The following is a 13156-nucleotide window of genomic DNA, read 5'->3' as shown; positions in this document are numbered from 1 at the left end:
AATAGATCCTACATAATAATAATAATAATAATAATAATAATAATAATAAATCTTATATAAAATAATAAACTCTATATAAAAATATATAGTAACAATAATAGCTAGAACAGTAGTGAAACTCAAGAATTGAATACCCCTCTCATGGGTATAGGAGAATCTAGTGTAAGGTGTAAATGGCTGAAAAGTATCGTGGACAGGAAAACAAGGCAGAAACGAAACGGCGAGGGAGGAGAAGATGGAAAAGCCGCAACGGAACGTATGTACATAGACACAGTGCAGGCAGACAGACAGACATGTCTGGGTTCACCATAGCACCACAGCTAAACGTTGAAGCAACATCAAATAAGATGCAATAAAAAAAAAAGAATACATGTACATTGTATGTACATTGTTAAATAAAGATGTAAGAAACGATCGAATGCACGTGTTGCGAGTGAAATATTCAATTGTCTCCATCTGTTCGCAAAAAATATATGAAATACGAATGAAGAATATAATTTTGCAAATAAATAAAACAGACGCTCTATCGTTCCTCGTGTGCTACATGATTTTATTCCGTCTATCTATATTGTATCTTTGAGGAGATCGTTTGTCGCTGGGTCACAGACTACAGCAGAAAAATCGACTTTCGCGAGTAAGAGACAAAGGAGAAAGAGGGAGAAGAGAGACAGATCGAAAATTGCGAGCAAGCGGTCGCGCGAGCATACCGGTGAGAGAAATGGGCGAAAAAAGCTCATTTCCGCGGGGGTTTATCGGCTGGAGACGTTCTTCTACGCTATATTGCGAAGGGAAGCATATGTTCCGGCCAGTCTGTCCCCTTCTTTGCACCCACCTACACACGTACACGTTCTCCCCATTTCGCCGATGTCTCCGACATCGGTGTAACGACTGCGTTTTATAAAGTACGTGACTTCGCGACAGGGATGTGCATTCGCGTCCCCTACCCGTTCTATCATTCCCGCCTTCCTCTGCTACGTTCCTCTCTATCTGTTTTTCCACGAGGTATTGTCTTCGCACCCCTCCATCTCGTACCCCCCTCGCAATGCTTTTCAATTTTTGCCCGACGACACTGAATGTTCTCGTGGTTTCACGTAATGTTCCCATCTCGATGATATAACACGTAGGACATTTAAATAAAATATGTCGGATTTTATAAACTTACCAATAAGCGAATTAATTGAAATCTTTGCAAATAACGATAAATAAAAAAATTTGCTGTTTGACATAATTATTGAGAATATTTATTAAGTTGAAACGTTTTTGTAGCGAAAATTTAAAATTCATTAATACTAGATACATCATTAAATATAAAATTTTTGATAATGAAACATGTATATATGTGATAAATGAATTTGTACTTATGTAAATATTTTACTTGAAAAGACCGATCAGTTTTTAACATGTCAACTATATTATACAATAATTTCAATTTTTCTTTATATTTTTACGTCAAATATTAAATTGCTTAAAGTTTAAATATTAAAAATTGTATTTTGTCAAAGTTATTTTTAAAAATTCTTTGATTATTATTTTCACATTTTTTCTTATCTTACATATATCATATACATTTATTATATTTATTATATTTATAATTGACACAATCTTATTACCTCGAAATTGAAATGTAATATAAATTTGACTCACCGGTACGATGGGTAACAGCGGAGTTGTAGCACACACGTTGAAATCTGTAAAACGTATATCTAAACTATATAAAACATTTATATAATAATATAAAGTATTTAAAATAATTATTTGGAAAAAAATTGGCATTCTATAATTATATATAAATATCCATAATTGTATATAAAATTTGCTCGCACAATTATGAAAATACGAGCAAGTCATTATTATTCATGTAAATTGTAAAAAATAATAAGATTAATATATATATATATATATATATATATATATATATATTATTATTATTATTATTATTAAGTACATGATTATATATGTAGATATGAACGATTTTGCTGAAAATCTCGAACACATTATATAAATTTTAAAGCGGGGAAAATAATTAAAAATAACAATAATTAATTACATTATATTGTGCAACAATGCAGAAAATGGACTCTGTTGCGATGAAAAACGAACGATTAAAATATTTTATAAATAATAAATTAAGTAAGTTATAAACTACTCACCCCACTGTTGCTCCGCCGTTGCCTGATGCCTCCCTGGGCCTTCTCCTCTTCCTCTCTTGTTTAGCCTCTTCTTTTTGATGGCACTCACACTCGCGAAACACGATTAATTACGATCGCGCACACTAATCAGGAAAGTACGATCGCGCGGCACTCTCGACTTCCAATCACACGCGACGCGCAACTTTTACATCGCGACCGGGAAACAACGCGAAAAATTGTAATCGTATACAGTTACAAAAACTCGGCACTCGAAAATGGCCCTACCAAGTTTATACATCAGTTGACAATTTAGAATATTTTAAATGCTGTAGCTCTACTATTAATAATTAATATACGCTCATATTATAAGAGCGCGAATATGAATATATAAGTATAAATATCTGTCAAATGTGTGTGTCTGCAATATTCGAAATACTGTAACTTTGTAAACGAGTCATACAATAGATTTCAATCTGAGAAATTATATATATGATTTAAGAAATAATTAATGTTAAAATTTTGCTACGCGATTGTCAAAATGCGTTGAATAGTATATTTACTCCGATATGTTTATCAATAACCGGGAAAGTTCTAAAACACGATCAACCGTCAACTTCACTCTGATAAAGCGCAGCATTATTAGTTGATATAATTAATAATTAATAGTTAAAATGTACCCATCTAAGTACTTGTCGTGACCGAGTTTAGAGAGACTACGACGGAGGTGATTTGTGTCTGTGCACTTAATATCAAGATATCGGAATATGTAATAACAAGTACGTGTAATTTATTACGCAATTGACGATTACTAAAACACGCGTTTCGATACGAATATATTCAGTAATTATTAAACGCGTTATAGTGCCATCCGACTCAGAATGGTTGACATTTTCGCTCTTAAAACGCGCAATATTACACTTTAATAGCGAATTAAAATACGGAATACCGATCTTGTACGCGTCGCGATCGCGTCACGAATAAAGATAATACGACGAGATACACGGAGCGAATTACATCGCTATCTTCACTCGAGTGAAGCCGCGTGAATGGCAAAAATGTCTGGAATGCGTAGGATGTAAACAGCGCCCTGCGTACGCCGTGAAAGAAAAGCGCCGAATTTTTGTTACGCACGTGAGTGCGTATTATTAAATATGACTGTTATTACGTTACAGCGTCGTCCGATCCGCGACCATTCTATTAATATATGCATACTTACTAATGACGTTTCATTAATGACGTTTGAAATGTTCTAAGATTACATCTTCGCGCGATATTATACAATTTATATAGTAGCTGATTAAGATGCGATATATTGCTCTAGTACTTATCACGGCACGAAGGATAATACGACGGAGCGGTTCATATCGCTGCTTCCGCGCGAATGATAACAATAGCGGCTGGAACAACAATGTCTGGAATGCGTAGAATGTAAACAACACGGCGCTACACGGTGTACGTCGTGAAACAAGAGCGCCGAATTTTTATTACGCCATTAATACATATTAAAACAAGCCTATCATACATCAGAAATTAATAAACGTGTCGCTCGTAATCGTTCTGTTCTATACACGTTTTATTAACGATGGTCGACAAGTTTTCAAATAACTTTGTTCCTGATAACGCGTCGTATTACCTTTTAACAAGAGATATATTTTTCTAATACTTGTCGCAAATTATCTTACGAAGGATAATATAATGAGATATACCAAGCAATTCGCGCTGCTGTCGCTACCTTCGATCGAGTGTCGCCGCGTGAATAGCTAGTAAAAAGCAGTGCGTTATTTACGTCGTAAAAGAAGATTGTTGAACTTTTATTATACAATTGACAGTTATATTGAGATTTAATAGCTAATTAAGAGAGGATATACCGTTCTAGTAGTCGGGATGATGTTATAAAGGATACAATATGATGGAGATATACGCCGCTACCTGCTCAGTCAAGTGTCGCCGCGCGAATGACAGCAAGGTCGAGGTGTAGGTTAATATTAATAGCGGCGCGCGCTACGCACGCAAGAAGAGGGGGAAGACGTCGAAAGTATGCGCTTGTGAAAATACGTTGTTTATTACAATTATTATAACTACAACTACTATTTAAACGCAACGGTGTGCTCGCCACTCGAAATCAGTCTCTCCTTTATCTGTCACATTTTATCAACGACTGAGAAATTTTAAGGTAAGCGATAATTTTATTTTATTCTAACAATATGCAGTATCAGGTTAATTGATTTAATGGTTAATTATAATTCTAAGTGAGACACGATGTATCGATTTAGTATTTTTCTTGATTGTGTGTCGCGAGAAATCATATGGACAACACACGAAAAGCTTTTTATTTTAAAATTAACGTCTTAATTAATTTTTAAATTAATTCGCATAGTATTGTGCAATATTAGAATGCAGTTGACGATGTATTATAGACTCTTTTTTGTTCATTTATAAAATACTTATAATAATTTGTAGAATGGGCAGAGGACGAATCAAATCCAAAAGGTGTTTGATTAATAAATACAGTCATATTTAATCTTGTATTTTAATAACTCAATCAATATAAACATATAGTAAAAATCAGCGTTTACTTATCAGATCTCTTTTAAAAGTGATATATTTTAAAATGCCTAAGTTCTATTTTCTTTAATCAAAATTTACGCGAGTTACCGACAAAGTAATATTTTTTCGAATATTGTGCACATGCATGCGTATACACATATATACACTTTTATACATATATTCGTAGTTGTAGTTATAATAATTGTAACAAAATATATCTTTAATTTAATATTTAATTTTATTTATCTATTTTACTTTTTTTAATTTAATTTTTTCTTCTATTTCATTATTTTTTAGTTACATTTTTAATTTTAATTTGTATATTTATACACTCACATATACACATTTACTATAAACTCGAACAAATATATTATTTGATAACAACAGAGCATTGTTGTATCAAATAAATATTAAAAATCTAATAAACATACCCAAATTTGGCAACGCAATTTTCGAGGGTCGAGGTTACTTTGGTAACTTTATGCGATTATCAATTTTCTTGTTGTTCTTCTGTGGTAATAAAAATGACCTGTATTGCATGCGTTGTTGTAGGATTGTCGTATTTTGCTGATTAATGTAATCGTAATTAATCTTGTTTCCGTGATGATTAATATATAAGTACCACCTAACCACAAAGACTCAATAAAATACAAACAAGATGAAAAAGAGGTCTAGTGAAATGACTTTTGGTAGCACATGAGTATTACCTATTTTTTTTTATTTATTATTTATTACTCATAAAATTAATTCCTCGCATTTATCTCAACGATTTCAATAATAAAAAACATATAAAAATATTTCATATATATAAATTATGTTAGAATGTATTTAAATTTTCAAATTTATTTGTTCGCAATTTTTCAACTTGATTTTATTATTACATAATATATTTTTTAACAAAATGCATTAAGCAAATTTTACATCACATTGTTATAAAACGTTACTTTTTTATTATTGCTATAACGCTTTATATACAATACGGAAATTATTTCTGCAATTCAATCCAGCAAGTTAACGAATTTTAAATTCCAAATGACATTCCAAACACATATTTGAGTTGAGATAAATATTCGTAGTTACCTTTATGTAAATGTAAATGGAGATATATCTAACCAAAAAAAAAATTTGACGAGTTTTAATTAATTTGCCGTGAACTAGAGCACAATTAATCTTTGAGAAGCGTAAAATTGACTCGCATCTCGACGATTCTATCATTTAATAATTCCGTAGAGTCCCAAATCGGATTTGGATAGAAAAGCTTATTGCGGTCATAATAATAAGCATGATTGCTTTCTCGCAATCCTATTGCGACCAGAGTCGAGCATCGACATCGGTGGCAACGAGAGTATACATATAATTGAAAAGGAGAGGATCAAAAATGTATTACATGCGCATGTAATACATTTTTGTGTGTGATCACTTGATATGGTAATTTTATATTTTATCTTTCCTGATCAACAAAATTATAATAATAAAAATGTATAGTGTGGAAAATTGAATTTGTTTTCTAGCTTTTGTTAAACAAACATTTTAATTGGCAATAACAGTTGCGGTCATATATATGTTTGTTATGTCGATTTTAACAAGAGATTCTAGTGCTCGTTAAGTTGCTTTTTTGTAGCTTTTTATCTATCATAAAACACGTCAGCTATAAAGAACGAAACAGGCTTTATGGCTTTTTATAGAACTTGTCCTTATTCCCAATTATTTTTGCTTATTTGAGTCTGCGAGACAAATTACTGACTTTAGATTAAGCATTATTCTTGAGAAAAAAATATTTTTATGATATATCTTGACTTTTATTGCTCATATATTTTTAATTATCGCCATTATTTATTTTATACTCTAGATATACTATTCATTAATTTTATTTTCTAGATTGTGGCGTTATTTAAAAATTAAAAGATTGATCTGCTATTATAAAAAAAAAAAAAAAGAAAAAGTATATATTTGAAAAATGTATATTGCCACGTACTTATATAGCTTAGACCATTGACATAAATTTCACAAAACTTTTACATAATACAATAGTGTAAGACGTAAAGATGACCGGGTTAGGTCGAACGGAAACAGTTCGAATGTGTTAAATATTAACTTTTTGTGACCCGTGCATCTCACCGGCATGATTAATCTTTAAATAATCTTTAAATAATCTCAGATTATATCGCTATCTTGAGCGCGATGTTACAATTTCAAAATGTCACTTTGCATGACGTTCAATATACGTTCGAAATATCTACCGGCATAAGGTTGCGTGAGAGGGGAAAGGGGAATCTCTCGGATGTAATTAGAAATGTGACGGTCACGCGATGGCGAGCAAATAAATATATCATCGTCGGAACGAGGTGCATATGCCGTGCGAGTTAAAATAGAAATCTCCATCTCGCGAGCGAGCACGTGCGTCGGCAGTTATCCTATCCATTCTCGTGGAATACCGCTGGCAGGATATACGAATTACAAGTTAGACTTCGTTAAAATTTCACGGTATGTCAGTGGCAGACTCGCGGCCCCCGCTTACAATACAACCGGAACGGGGGACGATAGGCGGGGAAGAGGAAACACCCGCGTACACACAAGTCTTCCCTGAAAAATAGATGGGATTCAAAACAGGTCACGGACCATCGTCGCTCTTCGCAAAAGTCCTCTTCCCCTCGAGGGCATGTACGCGCGCTCTCGATCCACGCCCAAGTCTCTGCAGCTTCGATCGAACTCTGTCCTTCTAATGGAATTTTCAAATCGGAGAAGTGCACTCTTCGCTTTTATTTAAAAGTAAATGGTTTTTTAATTTATATTTATCAGCAATTTTTTTTAGCATCTTGAAATATAATTTATAACGTTTGTACATCTAAAGTCTTAGAATTTTAAATGTCAATTTATCATCTTAAGCGCAAAAGTCACATGGAATATATGTATGAATAAAATAGTACAGAAATTACATTAGACAGAGAGAGAGAGAGAGAGAGAGAGAGAGAGAGAGAGAGAGAGAGAGAGAGATTAAATGATTTAATATAATAACACATAATAACAATACACAATAAAGTATACAGTTTAAAATATAATATTTTACAGTTTTTAAGGCTAATATAATTACACTGATTAGTATAGCAGTAAATTTATAAATATTAATAAAACAAATGTTAGTCTTTTAATATAACTTTGTAGCATCAACTTAAATGTAAATTATTTATTGTAATTAAATGTAAATTATTTAATGGATAAACAAAGAAAGGAGATTTATAAGTATTCGTGCAAGAAAAACTATGCGAGAAAAATAAGAAAGTGTGATTGAAAGCGACATAGAAAGATGGGGGTTGGTGAGAGAAGGAATACAATAAAGAGGCAGAAATCGTACAGCGTACATAAAGTGGGCGTTCTGATGGTATTCTGGGACACAATAGGGTTCGTGCATAATAAAGCATCTGGGCTTCAGTTCGAGCATGGTTTTAGGGTGAGTAAAGGTGAATGAAACGCTTAATTACCGCGGCAAATTAAGTGGAAACAGCCTGATTAGTGGTACCTGTCTGGCTGCTGACGGTATTTCTGGATTCGCGCAAGTGGCCGCGTTTCCCATCCTTCTATGTGTACGACCCTTTATAAACTCAGTAGCTGCGAGAGACGAGAAGTGGATCGAGGGAGCAAGAGAGAAATAGGGGGTGAGATGCAACTATGGCCGTGCAATTTCGTGGCTGATGCACTTCTCTCCCATACATACATACATACATATATATCACGATATGAATTCCGGCTCGATGCCTCGACTCGATTTCGGCAAATCTTCTGTGCGAACGCGCGTATACGCAGTCATGCGTTTTGTTTGAACGCTTGATATTTTGCGATAATTACCACGCGCCTATTAACAATCGTTGCGATTAAGCAAAGATTGCAAAAAACCCACATTACATGCACGCACATATATGTGTGTGTGTGTGTGTGGGGAGGGGGGGTGAGTTAAAATATTGCCTAGAAAAACAAAATTTTTATTGTGTCGTAATTTCTCCCAAAAAATTATAAATGTCAATTAAAAAAATATATGGAATAAAATATCTGTTCAGTAAGCTGTAATAGATATAAGATGTTTTAATATATGTACATCTATAGCTTTCATATCCAGAATTGCTTGCAAATTAAAAAAACAAGTTAAAGAATAAAATAAATTAATATAATAATAAAATTAACAAACTGCAAAAAATATCACAAATGTATTGTCGCATATTATCTGTGACGTATATTTAATGCACATGTTAACATATGTACATACATGTTAAAATATTTTATATATTTTAATATCGTTGACATGTGCATTAAATATACGTAAAATATTAAATTTATAAAAAATATAAAAGCATAATATATATATATATATCTATGATAAAATGCGATGTAAAATTTTGACATTCGAAACTTTGAAACAAAACTTTAAAAAGAAAAGGAGATTCCAGAATACGCCCAACCACGTCGTTAAATTCCTACGGTTGTGTTGAAATTGTAAAATTGATTGCTCCTGGATGAAAGGATGCTGCTTCTCTCGTTTTCTCGCCAAAACCACTTCACATTTCGCACGTATTTTTGAATTTACCGAATTGTCTCTTTAATATGTATGCGTATGTACGTGCATGTATGAACCAAACTTGATTGTATTGTCATGATATAAACATATGCGTTATTTTAATTTAATATTTAGTACTTTAGTATTTTAATTTAATATTTGTTTATATGTTCCGTATCATAACTCGTATTGAATAATTATTAATTTCAATTCAAACAATTAATATTTTCATTAATTTATCAATTAAACGTTATTTTCTTTTATAATTAATATTAAAAATCTCTCCTCGCGTGGAAATGAAAAGTTAAATACATTACGTGATAATATTTCGTATTTCTTCTGTTTCTTATTGAACATGACGTATTTTAAAACACTTTTACGATTTTGATCACGTTTAATCTGTCAATTCGTCATATTTTCACTACATTCAATGTTTCTTATCTATAAAAAACTTTAGATGACCTATAATTTGTGACAAAATTTAAAACTGTTTTTATTAAACAGAGTTTTATTTATAATTTTACGGATCGTGTGTAGAGAAAAAAAAACCATTAAAAAAATAATACACGTATATATAAATTATATCAAATTACACATTAAGAAAGAGAGGGAGAGAGAGAGAGAGAGAGAGAGAGAGAGAGAGAGAGAAAGAGAGAGAGAGAGAGAGAGAGAGAGAGACATATGTAGGACATAAAATGTAAAATATGTAAAATTCTATTTTGAGTTTTGTAGTGAATTATATCACGCTAATATAATTATCTAATTTTGTGTAATGATGTGACTGTTACGCAAAGATAAATAAATAGGTGTGTATATTGCAAAGGAGAATACGTAAAACGCGTCGTCGAGAGACAGAAAAAGCCGTGGACAAAAAACCTTTGCGTCATAAATAAAAGATAAGAAAGAGAGGCTTCAGTAACGCTTTTGCAATTTCAATCGGTTTACATGGCAAGCGATATAATTAATATAAATTAATGTGATATATATACACATATAATTCGCTTAAACTACAAAACTCAATGCTATAGCAGCAGATACAGAATAAGGCAGAAACGAACATAGTGGTAACGCATCTAGGCTGTATTGTGAGTTTCTTTATTATAATACGTTACAAATTATTTGAAAAATAATTGAAAATGACTGACTGTTATTTCTAAGAAAATAATAAGATATTATATTGCATTTGTGTGTAATGTAGAAATATAAAAAAATTGAGATATTAGAAAAGTAAAACTATAAATTTATGCAATTAAAATACTAGAATTGAAATTCTTTTGTTAATAATTAAACTAAATAAAATAATTGTAAAAGAATATAAGAAAATACAATTAATATTTGAAAAAAGGAAATGTATGAACAACGTAAAATTAAATATACATATGTATGAAAAATATTGACACTATAATATATAAAAGTATATTAACTATTATATAATATTAATTTACAAATTTAACTTTATCATAAAATAAGAAGACGGTCAATTAAATAAAGACAAATTAATTTTGTTCATTATTTTTTGAACAATCAACGTCCTGCTTTTAATTAAATTCCATCTATGTCTAAAATTTGTTAATTTTTTATCTTTATGTTTTTCTCTTTCCAATATATTTCCTATATGATTATATTTATTTAAAGAACGAGATAAGATTTGGCGTCTCTAATATATTTACACTATTACGTGATGTACTGAATATAGTTATTAAATCATATATTCTGCAACTCTATATTATACATATATCAATGCTTTCGATTTAGCCTCTTAAAATTATTTGATGCAGATTACAAATACACGCACATTTATTTTTTCTACGTTTCGTACATTTCGTTAAAATTTTCGTTTGTTTAACATTATGTATTTAGCTTTTCTCTTGTGCTACGTTTATATTTCTTACGTATTTCTAGACGATGATATTTGGCGAAGGATAATAATAAACTTACGATCGGGAACTATCTCAAGAAAGATGTTTGTTTTGATAGTCGAGTATTGATGAGTGAAAACGAGTGTTCGTAGCAGACAGTCGAGTTGTAACCTTTTTCTTTATCTTGCAGTTTTATATTATATCTCGTGTTCAATATTATAACTGTTTGTTGACATCTTTATGCTTTTCACGATGTTTATTGTTTTATTTAATAATTGAGAATTGAAATTCTGTTACGGTTTTGTTAATTTTTAACACTAAATGATTTTGCCACTAAGAATCAAAGTTAATTGTCACTTCATATACGATCCACAAATCCTTATTAAGGCAAATAGAGTATTTCCAAAAAGTGTGAAAGTTTACTCGCTTGAAATGAAAAGATACGTTGCTGCTGGAATGTTAGCGCTTCTCGAAAGAACATCTCGGAAGGAAGCTCAAGCCTGGAACGTGTAAACAGGAAAAGATACCCTAATGAGAGGCGATTCTGGACGAAGAAATTCATCGGTAGTTCGCAGAACTGAAAATGTGCTTTTCCGGAACCGCGCCCGTTCTAAAACGCCCGGATAAAAAGGATTGAGGCGAGTCGGCAAAAAACGGGGCTCTTTATCGCTTTCTTTCGATCGCGGCCGATCGCGATCGACAGACGACGTCGTTCGGCGATCGTTTCACGTGGGATGACCGGAAAATGGGAGAAGTACATCGAAGAAATTGCGTGAAAGCCCGTCTTCTCTTTTCATTTCAAGCGGCTAATCGCGCGAAGGGAATCATTATACCGACCGGTTTGCGCGCGAGTTCTGCAATTTTTTCGCCGAGGATTAACTCGTCCCTTGTATTAATGACTGCGCAGCACGGGATTATCCGTCGGGATTTCTTCCTACAGGTCCGTCTTTCACGCGGAACGAATCTCTTCGTAAAATTGATTGCGCTTACGCGAGTCGGAGGGCTAACCGGAAAAAGACGCGGCTGAAGAAAGGAAAATGGGAAAGTCCAACCGCGTTGAATGATGCATTAAACTGAATTTAAACGCAACGCGATTTTTCTTCTTTTCAACAAAACGATTAAATATCATTATAAATCGACACGTTATATTTTGTCGACAAGAGTGAAGTAAAAAAAAAAAAAAAAAAAAAAAAAAAATTGCAGAAAGGAAAGTAAGAGAGGAGTCTCTCAAGAGATTCAGACGAGGAAGCGAGACTTGCCGAGGAATTAATTCATTCCCGCGAGATTTGCGGTTATTAATTATTTTCGCCGTAATTGGTATTCTTCCATTGGACACGCTTGGTTCGTGACGGCTCTGCTGGGAGAAAAAAAATGCGAACTTTTGTACAGTATTGCGTGTTATTGACACAGCGCGCTGTCAAATTTTGTTGCGTAGTAAAATAGCACGCGGTTCTGCTGTGCGCGCGAATCGATTACTAGAAACCGTCAGACCATAAAACTCTGCATCGGCGTGAATTTTATTATCTTGCTCGCGACATAATCACTTTATTCTTTCGCGTTTCGGATACAAAGAAAAAGATTGGTACTTAATTAATATTAATAATTAATGACGCGGAACGTAGCGCTTTTCAGCAATACCAACTGTCATTTAAGATTTAATTCAAAGACCGTAGCAAAATTATTTTCTATCGTTAACTTTCTGTCAGTGAAACGTGTCAAAGTCGATTAAATGGGGAGCTATTTAGAAACGATTTAGTTGAAGAATTAAGTATGCGAAACCACAAAATAAATTTTTAATCTGGCCCAAAAAGCAGACAACTATAATCATTTAACGTTTCCGTAACTGAATTTACTGGGATGGCTTCGAGCGAAAAAAAGAAAGCTATTTTTTTTTTATTTTGTAGCATTGTAATTCGTAAAAATAAAAATTTATTTTGGAGCTGCATTTATTATGCATATCCTAAAAGTAATATATTGAAATAACGATGTACTGAAGATATTCAAATAATAATGTAATAAGGCAAATAATGTAAATAAAGAAAGGCAAACGATATTTTCTTAACAAAATATTTGAT

The 13156-nt window shown here is 32.4% G+C and overlaps 1 protein-coding gene across 6 annotated transcripts in view; it reads left to right on the top strand.

Annotated features, from left to right (window-relative positions):
* Positions 1-13156, top strand: part of LOC140672493 (agrin) — a 335476-nt gene that overhangs the window by 173517 nt on the left and 148803 nt on the right. The window lies entirely within an intron of this gene.

Source organism: Anoplolepis gracilipes, chromosome 13, assembly GCF_047496725.1.
Source record: "Anoplolepis gracilipes chromosome 13, ASM4749672v1, whole genome shotgun sequence".
Classification (NCBI taxonomy): domain Eukaryota; kingdom Metazoa; phylum Arthropoda; class Insecta; order Hymenoptera; family Formicidae; genus Anoplolepis; species Anoplolepis gracilipes.
This window is presented reverse-complemented; position numbering and strand designations above follow the sequence as displayed.